This window comes from Neolamprologus multifasciatus, chromosome 5, assembly GCF_963576455.1.
Source record: "Neolamprologus multifasciatus chromosome 5, fNeoMul1.2, whole genome shotgun sequence".
NCBI lineage: Eukaryota > Metazoa > Chordata > Actinopteri > Cichliformes > Cichlidae > Neolamprologus > Neolamprologus multifasciatus.
Window position 1 is genome coordinate 16,867,930 of NC_140443.1, and position 14,343 is coordinate 16,882,272.

The 14,343-nt window shown below is 39.8% G+C and overlaps 1 protein-coding gene and 1 long non-coding RNA gene across 4 annotated transcripts in view; both read right to left on the reverse strand.

Moving 5' to 3' along the window:
• The window catches only part of kaznb (kazrin, periplakin interacting protein b), a 150,212-nt gene that overhangs the window by 42,950 nt on the left and 92,919 nt on the right, over positions 1-14,343 (reverse strand). The window lies entirely within an intron of this gene.
• On the reverse strand, positions 2,265-14,338 carry LOC146518338 (uncharacterized). The gene is made up of 2 exons (XR_014874166.1): positions 10,829-14,338; positions 2,265-9,942 (listed from the first exon to the last, which is right to left on the reverse strand). It is a non-coding gene; the product is annotated as an uncharacterized LOC146518338 (long non-coding RNA).

Consider the following 14,343-nt stretch of genomic DNA (forward strand, 5'->3'; position numbering starts at 1 on the left):
CTTCCAAATCCCAGTGTACAGAACACTGAAGTGACACTCCCACAGCACCGTGCACCTCCACTGTTAGGTATCATTAACAGCCTCTGACACAGATAGCAGTGAGAAATTGAAAATAAATCCCTTTTATGATGGAACCAAATGATATAAGGAAATAACTGAAAAAATACTCAAAAAAAAAACAAAACAAGAGAAGAGTTCATAAACTCAGGCTGTAAACATGTCAAATAGTTATATGACAACACTGAAATTCTTCCAGGAAAAGTTGACTTAGTATTCGACACAGTCGTCGCCTTATAAGAAAAGCAACTGAAAGATTTCTCTGGGGATCAAAACTGAAACTGCATGCTATATACTGAAGGTTGAGCTGTCACATCTCTATTATACAACCCCAACATGTAGCCAAACCACTAAAGCAAAATGCCATTCCTCTAATGTTTTTTTCTTTGCCTGGAGCTGAAAACTTACTGTCTATTAATCTGTGTTTATAATAATCCGTGACACAGTGAATCAATACTCCTGGCACTCAAATAACAAGAGGCCTGAAAGGCTGCTCCAAGGCTGCTGTGATCCATAGCCTCTGGATGCTGTCTGTGAGTTGCCATTAAGCCTGCAACAGCAGCCTGCCCTGAGGAAACATGGGCGAAAAAGCCCCTTCAGGGACACATCAATTACATCAATGAGGAGAAATTGCCTGGGGAAGATGAGCGTCCAGGGTTACCGGTGTTATGAGCGGTGTTGCTCATCTTAGACGTCTGCAGGTTTGTTGCATTTTGCTCACTCTAATGATGCCTGTGTGCAAGGACAGAGTCAAGAAAGGTGTGCTGTCTCCAAAATTTCAGAAACCCCTTTCACTAACGTTGAACTGGAACTCCTTTTTTCAGCGCAGGGATTGACAGGGAGATTTATTCCACAATATAACACACAAATGTTTCCATACCATTGAGAAATTGTTGCTACCCCTTTAATATCTCAGCACATAGCAGCCCATTGTGGCTAATGCTGCACATCATTGCAGTTTTATAGCAGCTGTACATTTTTGCATCATTGTGATAAAGTTTAATGATCTGTTGGTTACAGTATTTAAATCACTGTGGCAGATAAAACATCTGAACATTTCCATCTGCTTGTTTTATCTAGTATATGAGACTGTAAAAAAAATACAGCCACTTGTCTCTGAAGTAGTGAACAAATGATTCGTAATCCATATTTGATATCTTAAAAAAGGAATCCCTCTTAGGATAAGAAAAAGAGACCTTCACCTATTTTCCAAAAAAGCACCTGCAGCCAGAAAAACCCCACTGAAATCATAAATCCTTTTCTGAGCCTTTTCTCCTCTCCGACTGTATTTTGTAGGGTTGTTTACTCTAATTTCCTGTAGTCCTAACAACTCATTGCCATTAAAATAAGAAATGTGTGCACTCCACAATGAGGGCTTAAGCAGAGTCGACAAAGACATATGAATGAGCTTCTTTTGAATTACCAATACAGTACCAAATGCCACACCTGCTCACATCAATATCAGCATCTCAGTGCTCAACCCTGTGATTAAAATGAGCTGTGCTGTTATGTCGAAACCAAAACAGCTAAAGGGCTCAGGAGAACGGAAAGTACCTCAGTTCATTATTCATGACAGTACCATCAGGAAAACAAGGTTATGGGTTGATACCTAACCTTGGAGTCACTATGGGATGATTTACAGTAGTTGTGCATCATTCAGTAGTAACGCTGGCTGATGAATAATCACCGCGGAGCTGACCTGCCAAACTGGAATAGCAGGAGACTAGAGCTTAATGACAAGCAGTGACAAAAAATAAATAAATAAATAAATTCCATCATCCTTCATAATAGCTATAGATGAAGGCATAGGATGGATAGATGACGGTCCATCAAACATTTGTAATAATACTGCAGTGTTATTGTGGTGCAGCCAGTGAAAAATGAGGAATTCATTATGGTGTAGATAATGAAAGTGATGTGAACCCATAAACACTCAGTAGAATAGTGTTTAATCCATGACAGACTTTCTGAAGAGGAGGATCCAGCGCTTAAGGTTCAGTTGGATTAGTCAGGATCTGACATGGGTCTATCCTCTGTGACCACAAACAAGAACAAACTCTGAATTCCAGGGTTTTCCCCACAGTGCAGCTGAATAAATGAGATGAATTCTCATCTAAATAAAAACATTAATATCCTTTGGACACAACAGACGAATGGAAGAACACAATGACACATGCAAGAGTTTCCTCTCATGCAAACATGCTCAGAATCACATGTGAGCTTGTGCACACACACACACACACACACACACACACACACACACACACACACACACACACACACTGTATGGCTCATCTGACTCTTTGGGCCACAGCTGGCCATTGCAGGACATCATCTGCCCTGCCATAACCCAAAGGCTTTGCCGGACTAGGAAAGCTAGATGAGGACGGATTTAAAGTGAAGATTAAGCAGGAAAATCTGCCTGGAAGAAATCCAACGCTGACACAACTTAAAAAAAAAAATTCCTCCTATTCCTTGTGCCAATGCCTTCTGATCGCGGCAGCTGGCCAGGATTGGCTTGGGTACATTTGGAAAATATGAGACTTATTTTGCTTCCCTCTCCCCATAGGCTTAAGCTTGAGTAAAAAAACAAATCTCATATGTAATCTTGCCACACTACCTATCCCAGCTCCTACAGGAATGAGAAAGAAGAAAGGCTACCATCAAAATATTCATTTTTTTTTTAAGTAAACAGGTTATTATTCCATACTGGTCAATCCAACCAAAGGCTAAACTATCAAAACCTCTGCTTGTAAGTTATAGATGAGTTTGTGAGAAAAAATGAAAACCAAAATGAACAAATGAATCAAAAAGATGAGAAAAGGTGACAGATTGAAGGGCTTTGCTGCAAGACCAGAGCATCTTCTGCAGAGGAAACCACTGCAGCTCTTCAGCCCATTCAGTCTGAATAATACAACACAGTAGCATAGCACTTGGAGGCTGTGTTTGGTGTGAAACACAGAGAGATTTTGTATTAGAGTTGCTACAGTATAATAGCTCTAGTAGTATGTGATGCATAGTACTGACCAAAAGAAGCACAGGCTAAATTTGTGAATAATACAACTGAGACTGCAATGTTCACTGGGCCCAGACAAGCTGAGTACTGATGCAAGGATGGAGATCACCCACAGTGGAACAGAACACTGTAGCCAACCAGTCAATGAAGAAAGTCCACAAAGAGAATTGAATATATCCTCCAACATACAACAACTCAGCTAACCCCAGTTTAAACCAAACAGTCGCAGCTATGCTGGGGCAAAAATAAAAGTCATATCTGATGGCAACATGTTTTATTGATTTAAAAAAAATGTTATTGTGATGCGAAATATCTTGCTCTTGTTATAAACAAAGCTTGCCTGCTACAGTTGCCATGCCTGTCTATTATAGTTGCTAATTGCACAAGAAAAGCGGAGAGAACACAAACCATGCCGTGCTCCTGGCACCAAGCATAATATGAAAAAAGCCCAGCAAGCCACAAGTGGTTTTTTTTTTTTTGCTATCTTGGAACCAACAACAAAGTCTAGAGCTATTAGTCAAACTGTGCTCTCTTGCTATAATGACCCTGAAATCGGCAAGCACACAATGATTCTGGGAACCTGACAGATGAGAAAAACAAGCATTTATGACAACGACATTTACCAGCAGGTCTTTTGTCTTTGGGTCTTTTTTGGGGATAGAAGTTATTGTAGATTCTCAAGACTCTTGAGATGAATGTGTGCTATTAAATTCACTTTACTTAAAGGAAATTTTACAAATCTGTCTTGCAGTGATACACGGGTGCCCATGGAGACCAAAAATGGTATTGTTTGATGTAATCATTTCTCTTGCTAAATATTAAGATAGCACCCAAAACTTTATCTGAAGCAAACTCAAGGCTGTATCAGTTTTTAAAAACCATGCTGATATCCTCTGAGGTCAAAATGTTTTTGTACAAAATATCCCCTTTGTGCCTTTCTCTATAATAGTGAAAGAGCTATAACAAACATGCACTTACAGGTACACCTCGACAGTACTGGGTTGGTCCCCTTTTTACCTTGGTGTAGATTCATAAAGGTGCTCAAAAATATCCCAGAGATTTTGACCCTTATTGACATGATAGCATCACACAAATGCTGCAGTTTTTGATGTGAATCTTTCATTTCACATCCCAAAGGTGCTCTGCTGGATTGAAATTTGGTGGATGTGAAGAAGGGTTTTTTTTTTAAAACATGGTGCTTAATTGTGCTGGGAGCAGCAATCAGAAGACGGGTACACTGTTATCATAAAGGGATGGATATGTTCCTGAAAATACTCAGCTAGGCTGTGGTGTTTAAAGGCTGCTCGGTTGGTACTGTGTAGCCCAAAGTGTGCCAGAAATAATATAAATTATCCCCCACCACCACTGCTACCAACAGCCTACAAGGCTAAATCACCTTTCTTTTCCATTCTGATGTTTGGTTTGAGCTTCAGCAGGTCCTCTTGGCCAGGTCTACATGCCTAAATGCAAAGATTTGCTTCCATGTGACTGACTAATCAGACATTTGTATTAATGAGCAGCTGAATGTGAATCCCTGAGAATCGGGCTGATGAGCCTATGGTCTATTTTAAAAAAAAAAAAAAAAAACAGACCCAAAAAAAGTATCCTAGAAGAAACTTAAATGATTAACACAAGAACCCTTCACATTAATTCATTTGAACCATACTGATATCTACAAAAGGGACACATGAGTGTGAGAAACAGAAATAGAAAAGTCACTCTATTATTGTTGGTGGATGAAATATTGCATATTATACAGCATTACATCCCTCTGGTATGGTGATGGATTACACAGTGTACTGGCAAGTTTTACTGTAATGGTGAAACATTCAGCAAATGAAAAATGACCCAGTAAGCTATCCACACCATGACTTCTACTCACAGCTAGTGTTAAAATGGATGCTAAAGTCTTTAAGGTCATTGCCTTCTTCTTGCAGTGCCTTACAGTTCAATAAGAGCCTGAATCAGCTTTTTGCTCAGCAGTATGCAGCGCTCAGAATGAGTAATGTCTCAGCACAGGCGCAATCTAAAGAAGGGAGCTGACCACTTTCTTACGCCCTTTCCTACAACATCAAAGAACAGCAAAGAGTTCCTGTATAGCAAAGTATCCACACTCTATCCTCTCTTCTCTGTCAGTGCAGCAGCCCCCATGAGACTATAATTAGCTGAATGGCAGTAGAAGAGCTAATTAGCATCCCAGCTAAGTTTTACAACTTAACCGCAAAGCTTCAAGCACAAGTGTGTCTCTTCCTGGCACAGTGCATGTCTACCAATTACTGAAGATTTCCATACCTGCAGCTACAGTGTAAACACTTGGTAATTAATAAAGGTGACCTCCACAGTCAGGGTTGTAGAGATTTGTTTTTGTTTTGTTTTTTTGATGAAATAATGTTCTCCTTTTCTATGTAAACATATTCTATTTCAGGTAGTTAAATAAGTCAGACATCTTCTTTTTATGAAAGTACCTTATATTCAAAAATATTTTGTGGAACACACAAAATGAATATATGCTTGGTTACTTTTACAATTATTTCTGCTAACAGTGAAAGGCTGAATATTAGACATAAATGATCAGTGAGGGAAGAAATTACACTGAAATCTGTTTTGTGTTTTACGTTACTCTATTTACTTAAAAATAACCCATGATCAGTGAGTTATGTGACATTTAACTGCACTTCAGATTTCTTTTTGTGTCCTTATCTGCGCTTTGGCTAATGAACAACTACATTTTCAAGATATCACAATGTTAAATGACACAGGTTGATGACATTCCTCTGATCCCATTTTTTAAAATATCTGTATTGTAGCATCACAAATCACCACAGGTTATTTGCACAAGTTGACATGCCTCATAACACCACGTCAGTCATTGTGACATTCAGTCATGTGGAAAAAGAAAGCTCCCCAGGACTTTATGCAGTCTTGAGGAAAACTAAAAACACTCCATGATTTAGTAGATTTTAAAATCACCTTAAGCAGAAGTAACTTGAAGTAATTGTTTTCTGAATAATTTTATTAGACTATCAAATAATTATTTTGGCGGACTCTTCTTTATATTGTTGCTTCAGTTCGTTGCGGCATTATTTATACACAGCTCTCTTAAGGTGCCACTACAGCATTTCAGTCAGGTTAGGGTCTGGACTTTGACTGGACCATTGTGGCTCCTTGATTCTTTTTGTGTTGAGTGATTCTGTTGTAGATTTGTTGCTGTGCTTGGGATCATTGTCCTGTTGCATGACCCAATTTCAGCCCAGCTTTAGCTGCCAAACAGATGGCCTTACATTGACGAGAATACTTTGGTATAAAGAAGAGTTCGTGGTTGACTCAGTGACTGCAAAGTGTCCTGCAGCTCCAAAACAAGCCCAAATCATCACCCCTCCACCGTGCTTCACGGTTGGTATGATGTGTTTGTGCTGATAAGCTGTGTTTGGTTTTCAACAAACACAGTGCTATGCATCACAGCCAGATCTCTTCACTTTGGTCACAAAGGACATTGTTCCAAAGGTCTTGTAATTTATTAAGATTCAGATTTGCTGTGCTGTTTTGCTTTTTTCAGATAGAAGAGACTATCTGTTTCTGCAACACGTCCAATCGAGCTGTACTTGTTCGGTCTTTTTCTAACTGTACTGTCATGAACTTTAACAGCCTGTAGAGTCTGACATGTAGGCTCTTGGGTTTTTGGAGTTTCTCTGATTTATTGCATGCTCTAGCCTTGAGGCAAATTTGCTGGAATGTCCACTCCTGGAAAGATTGACATCTGTCTCAAATGTTTTCCACTAGCGAATAATTTTTCCCAGTGTAGAATAACGAACTTCAGATTGTTTGGAAGTGGCCTTATGACCATCCCCAGATTAATTGGCAGCAGCATCCATTTCTCTAAGCGCACTGAGGATGTCTTTCTTACTTGGCATTACGTTAACATACACCTGAATGCTCCAGACCAACAAACTGTCAAAACGTCTACGTTTATAGAACTGCTGACACTTCTAATGCTAATCAAATCAAGAGGATTTGATTAGCAGCATATGGCTGTTATTTGGCCTCTTAATCACTAAGCAGTTAAGCATGCTCTTGATTGTGAATGCTTTTTCACACGACTATACAATAAATGTACACATTTACTTCTGCATTGCAGTGTGTTTATTAACAACCACTACAGGGGTAACGTAAGTAGTTATTGAGTATTAATTGCTGCACTATTGCTAAATGTTTACTTTCATTCCAGAAGATGCATGATAAAAGTGTAATATTTACCAGTCTGAATGATATAGTTTGCTGTACTTTAGCTTTAGCACTTGTTAGAGCCATGATTTTCATCCTAATCGTTTTGATTTTCTTGTATAACAGCAAGAAAACATGTAACACTTTTATAGACACATCTCTGTTTACCTTCTTTTTAATTAACCAGCTAGAAAAGCCTGAGAGTCTACGATCCTACTGTACTAGCAGTATAGTTCTTGAATATCTTATAATCTTTAAAGCCCTCGATTCAGAGTTAATGAAAAAATGCAGACAAAGGCTATCCATTAATGAATGCTGTAGATAGTTCCTTTTCCCCCACATAAACACTTCTGAGTAAATATGAAGGAACTTTGTGTCTGATGGTTTTTGCCAGAACATCAGAATGAATGTTAGCCAATATATTTTGCCGACAACAGGGCAGAAACAGAAATCGCATTAAGAAGTGGGTTTCACCTTCAGCAGTGGAATGCAGTGAGTAAAGCATTTTAGAGAGACATTATAAGGCAGTGGTGAAAGATGAACATGTGAAGAAATAATCCAATGTGAAACTTTTATGTCCAGTTGAAAGAATACTTTTTTTCTTTCTTTCTTTCTTTTTTTTAAATTAAACTATGTCTCAGTGGAGGATGACACAGCCTGGGACAACAGGCTGATGCAAGCTGGTGCTGAAAATTTCATTCTCAAAGATCAGATAAATCCGTCTTTGGGGGTAAAAATCTGCACCGAATTTCATTGTCTAATGTTTCACTGTGAAACTCAAGCTTAAAGACGGTGCTCTTTTTGTTTGCCTGCACTGCTCCTGCAGACTGTAATGACAATTACTGATAAGACCCAAAGCAAGTAGGCACCTCTATCGCCATCCTGTGAAGGAAGCTGACCTTTACTGTGATACTGCATTTTGAAAGTGCAGACAATAGTCCACTGGCTTAGAGGTACACTGAGTGATTGATGTCACCTCATTAACTACAGGGGTTTAAACTGCTGAGAGCAACACTGGCTCTCTTTCTCCTTATGTCCATGCCTCTCCTGCCTTTCATGCTATGTGTCGCCACCAGCTCTGCAATTGTTCAGTCAGTCCAGCAGCCTCCCCGCTCCTTCACTGCCCTCTCTTCTTGCATCCTCCTTCATCAATCAGCCTCTCTTCCAAGTTTTAAAACCCCCAAATCCCTCAACTCATCTACTTCTTTCTCTCCTAGGATTTTTGTCCTCATGATTATTAAGATTCCTTTACTGTCTCTGTATTGTAACTCCCGCAGTGAAAAATTCTCTCGCTCTCTCAGCCTGTCACTTTCCCCCCCTTCGCCTTTAATGCCCCTCCACCCTCTCCTCCCTCTGTTTGGTTCTGCGTCAGTGATCACCATTCGTTCGATCCACTGAGGCTTTCTCCCCAGGAGAGTAACTGCAGTAATAAGAGCAGAGAGGTTCTAAGATGCATATTGCTGGCGCCCTGCAGGGCAGACGGCAAGAGAAGAAGCCATAAAGTGAGGAACATACAAACATAGTCAAACTGGAAAAGCAAAAAGAGAAGGAACGGACTGAACTTTTAAAAAGAGAGATTATTCATTCATTTGTTTTTCACAAGTCATTATGATGCCTGCAACTGAGATCACTGTAGTGTAACATGATGGTAAAATTGTAATCTGAACTACTGAAACAATAGTTTTATGTTCCTGCGTCTCCCCAGGGCACTGCACTCTCAAGGGACTGAGTAAGGTTGAGTGGAGATCTTCATTAGTTTCCTCTTCCTCCTAATTAACAGTCAGCTCAGATTCTTACAGCACCATTTTGCTTCCTATTTGCACAGTATTTCTGGAGGCAGGCCCTCAAGATTCTTCTGAGCACCTGGCCAACTTTATGCAATAATCTTCTTTCACTTCAAATAGCCAAAGATAGCTTATATTTCAAAACCTGAGAACAATTTACCATAAAACTGTGCGAAATTTGTCTGAGGGAAAGTACTCTTAGTCGTGTGGAGGGGAAGATTAGTTTAGAATTTACAGACAGGAAAATGTGTCTGAAATGCCTAAAGGAAACTGAAAAAAAATATGAAATTACTTTTATGGGCCGTTATTTCTGTTGGTTATGAATGCGCTTTATCCACCAACATTATGAGTATTCCCAGATTCAGTTCAGCTCAGTCTTTATGCACACACACACACACACACACACACACACACACACACACATACACAAAGTCAGGGCAAAAATCAGGTATCAAGGCACAATTATTTAACAAAAGAGCAAATTACACTCATCATCACAAAAATATCTTTAACAATAAGTGAATACTGTGAAAACAACAAAGTACTAGTTAAATACACGACTGTCACCCGGGAGGTTTCGATCAGCATATTTTACTGAAAAGAAACGTTTCCGTTCTATTCTTGGACTTTATTCGAGTTTCTTTGATTGATCCGCCATTCAAATTCATTATGATTTGTCTTGTATCAGCCCTTTGTGCCGTCCCTTAGTTCATCCAGCTCTCCCTTTAAGGCCATCACCCTTTAACTCTGCTTCATTTTGATTGGCCGTCCCTTAAGCTCCTTTTCCATTAGTACCTACTCTGATCGACTCAGCACAGTTCGCCACGGTTTTCTGGGTCTTCCATCAGGTCATAGTACCGGGTACTAGCAGTGTTGGGGAGTAACGGAATACATGTACCGCCGTTACGTATTTAAAATACAAAATATGAGTAACTGTATTCCGTTACAGTTACCGTTTAAAAAGGTGGTATTTAGAATACAGTTACTTTGTTGAAATAAATGGATTACACGGAGGTACGTCCCTGTTTCATATTGTGGCGGGTCAGGACTGTTTGGGTTTTGTTTGACAGCTACGTTCTGTTGTGGCAGCGTTACGGTTGCCATGGTTACAGGGTGACGCTCTCTCTCTGCGTGTTTCCTGGGTGAGAGAGCGCCTGTTGTTGTTGTGCTAAGCTAATAGGCAGAATGCTACCGGTATAGCTCTAAAGAATGTAGCATCATAGGCAGTGTAGTCCGTGCTGCAGGGAGAATGGACTGCCATACCCGTTATGTGTCTGTGAGCGAGGGAGGGAGACAAAGGAAAAGTACGAGCTGTCATCGAGCACAAACGGGAGCTGGAAGCATGTAAATATAATAATAACCACTGCAGCCAAGAAGAGAGCCTGACGAGCCCAGTTGTAAGTAAGCTATTAAGACTCGACTGTACACCGTGTTCGTGTTTTCCTCCAAAAACAATAAGTTCTGTTGGAGCAGCCTTTCAACGCCTCTCTCTGTCTCTAGCAAAGTTGACCCAGGTCCCTTTACTACGGTTCGGAGCCGCGGACCTTCAGTAACAGTAATAAATCACAGCAATAGTACATTCATGTAGTTGTAAACAGCATGATAATATATTAAGTAATCCAAAGTATTCAGAATACGTTACTCTCATTGAGTAACGTAACGGAATACGTTACAGAATACATTTTGGGGCATGTATTCTGTATTCTGTAATGGAATACATTTTAAAAGTAACCTTCCCAACACTGGGTACTAGGTACTTTTTTTAGTACCTGCTCACCTGGGGTTCCAAGCAATCTGAGCAGGTACTAAAATGTGATGTCGTCAGACTGCATGCCACCGATTGGCTGTTCAGTAGCATCACTTGATGAGTCATGAAAGCTTGTCGTTCACGATAATTAAAACTGACATTTTTTTGCAATGAGGGAAAGGCTACAAAAAACACGCCTTATTTCCCAAGTTTGACAAAAAGCCACAGACCGAGTAGCAGGTATATTCTTGCTTCGATGCCCACTTTTTTGTAGAGTTTGTGTCACATATTAATGATGTTGTGGGAAGCTCAGACACATTGCTACAACGACAACCACGCCAGTTAGATAGTACTGGGTTGCAATGGAAAATAAGTTGATCCGAGTCGAGTCGTGGCAATCCGCGGTGTCTTGATCCGAGTAAGTACTAATGGTACTAACGGAGGGGGGCTTAGACAAAAGCTTGAAACAGCTGGCAATAAGGCTGCTGGCTTCACAGCCAGAGCTGCGTGCCAGAGATGGCCATATTAAGGATATTTGTTCTCACTGATATACAAATCCAAGGCTATGACACATGAATGGGTATTTTTTTAAACCAGGATCTTTTTTTGTTTTGTTGTTTTTTTAATCCACATGTAAACACACAAGTGGAGTGAAAACCTTCACCCCCGAAGGAATTTTTCAAAAGCTTTTCAGTGACCTAAAATGTTGTTTTTCATGTGGACAAAAGGCCAAAACGGATAGAAAAAAAACACAATTTTCCAAAATATCCATGCATTTGTGGATAGAACCCAATAGTAGGAATAACAAGCCATCTGAAAATGGATCTTAGAAACAGTCTGAAGCCTTAACCTTTGGCTCACACAGAGAATAATACATACACTAACCTGATAGTGAACCAGAAAGTGTAGCTTTTCCAAGCTACGTATGATGCTATTTATGTCAAATATAACGGAATAAACTCCATCAGATATCTGGGTTGTTCGGTAACATTTGGTGCAAACCATAATCTCTTTAAAGAAAATGTGAATGAATGTCTAAGAAAACAGGGACACTGAATAATAGATGCCGACTGATAAGTAGAGTTTGGAAGGGAAGACACCAAATGATTGAAGTACTCTGAGCGAAAAACATTTTCTATTACTGCTGCATATTGCAGATATCCTCCACTCCACATTTTCCATTTTCTATAACACTCGTGTCGAGAAATATTTACATATATAGAAACTTTATGAATCACACATGTACAATGTCCAGCAGCAGGGTTTTCTGAAATGTTTTTTAGAGAGCAAAAAAACTACAATCTACTAAAATTTAATAACAATTTCTATTTAGTCTGAAGCCAAAAACAGTGTCATATTAATTCCAATCCCCACTCACTCCTGTACTAAAAATAACAGCTTTAGAGCCAGAAATAAACACACTTACAGCCTGATACAAATAAATATCTGACATATAATGCAGAGTGGACTGCTGTGCTGTGTGTTAATTGATCTAAAAGAAATAGTAGGTACCTGTACCTGTGTTATACACAAAGTCATTTACTGCACATTGCTAACCAAATTGGCTAGCTTCCACTGCTAATGGCTCAATCACACTAGAGTAAAAATAGGTCTCAAATCTCCTGTTGACTAAGAAAAATCTGTGGTTACCTGGTGAGTGCACTGACCTATTGCAAAACACTCAGATTCTGAGTGTGGAACAGCACTAACCTGACTGCAAGGCAACTGCACAGTCTGCCTGCATAGTCTGGGTAGTGGATAGCAACCTCTGTCCAAACAACTGTGGTCCAGACAGACTGGCAAGGTTTGAAAATAACTGCTATCCAATTTATGCAGTTGTGGTCCGAAGTTTACATACACGTTCTTTCTTCTTTCTCAATCAGCACCGTTTCAGCCCATGGTGATGTAAAACTGGATAGTGATGCTGGTGTTCCACCAGTTTGCATGGCAGGCTTGAGCCTCTGTGGTTCCCAGGTTGTTCCTGAACATGTGAACCAGTTTCCTTTCATCTGATGGTGACAGTTTGGGTCTCCTTCCAGACCTTGGCAAAGTGCCGAACCAAATCAATAATTGTACTTATGCACAATTGTTTAAACTGATGACAGGTGAATCTGCAGTTGTTTAAAAATGAAAAATAAATTACCAGGACTTTCATTCCCACAACTTTTGACCACAACTGTAAATGCACACAGATTGCCAACATGCTGCAATCTGTCCTGCAGTCGCTACACCACTATTTATGGAGGAATTTCTGATTCAGATCTATGTTACTCATTTTGGTCATGCCACTGTTACCCAAGCCACTGTTTTCACAGTATTAGTGAAGCATAACTTGCTGATAACTGACCAAAAATAACTGGCAGTAGCCAAACTCCTGCTTCGTGAGGCAATGGATAATGCTATAATGTAAACATCCATGGGTGAATTGTGATGCTTCTCAAATGCCAAACTACTCCTTAGCAGCATAACTTCTAAAAATTGAGTCTTGGCACAAGCTATTGAAACAAATACGCCATAATGCAGCTGAAGATAAGACTTGAAAGAAATAATACCTTTCAGTGGGTCCGATAAGCCTCTTTTGTCCACCAGCTGCTGCTGTTTTACAGTAGAGTAATAGGACAAAAAGAGATCATAAATATACTGCACCCATCTGTAAATGCATCTAAAACTAAAACAACAACAACAACAAATAAACAAGCAAACAACAAACAAACAAATAAAACAGAGTCTTTATTAACTTCCTCCAACACCTAAGTGCTCCAAAAATAACAAAGGGTCTGCAGTAACAATAACAGAGGGTCTCAAATTAACCATCTCTCATCTCCAAACCTGCTTCTGTCCTAGAAATGTCAGAGCAGCTGGCTGCTGCTGGATCAGCATGACGTGAGCTCAATAGGCTAATTTAATGCCCAAGAATGTCAGGAAATGGCAAAGCCACAAAACTCAAAACATACAGATCTAGGACAAAGCTCAAGATAATAGGCCAAAAAGCTGGTAAAAATAAAAAATAACTGATAGTGTAAAGTTTAGATGCTTTGTGGATGAGTTCATCGTCATGAAGGAAAGGTCAGACAAAAGATGCACAAAACCATTAACCGAAGCACCAGCCAGCTACTCATTTACAGTGTTCACTGAGCAACACTATTATACACTATATAAACACTATTACAATTCACACTCATCGACTTCCTATGTCAAGGTGTCCCTTGTGACACAGGCTTAATTAATTTGAAATGTATTATCCAGTCATGTGCATTCCCCCATGTCCAACAATCACATACACACAGGAACTGTCCCTTAGAATAGAAGAGACGCCTTGAGTATCAGATGTCCACACATTGCTGATCACAAGGGTAAATGATAGCATGGTATGTGTATATCCATGCATATCTCGTTACAAGGCTGTAGAAACACCACCTCATGAATCAAAAGTTACTGCACTGCAGCTGCACGACACTCATGGAGGTCAGAGGTGGAACATGTTGAGCATTTCTGACCCTGGTGAGAAATGTGCGGTA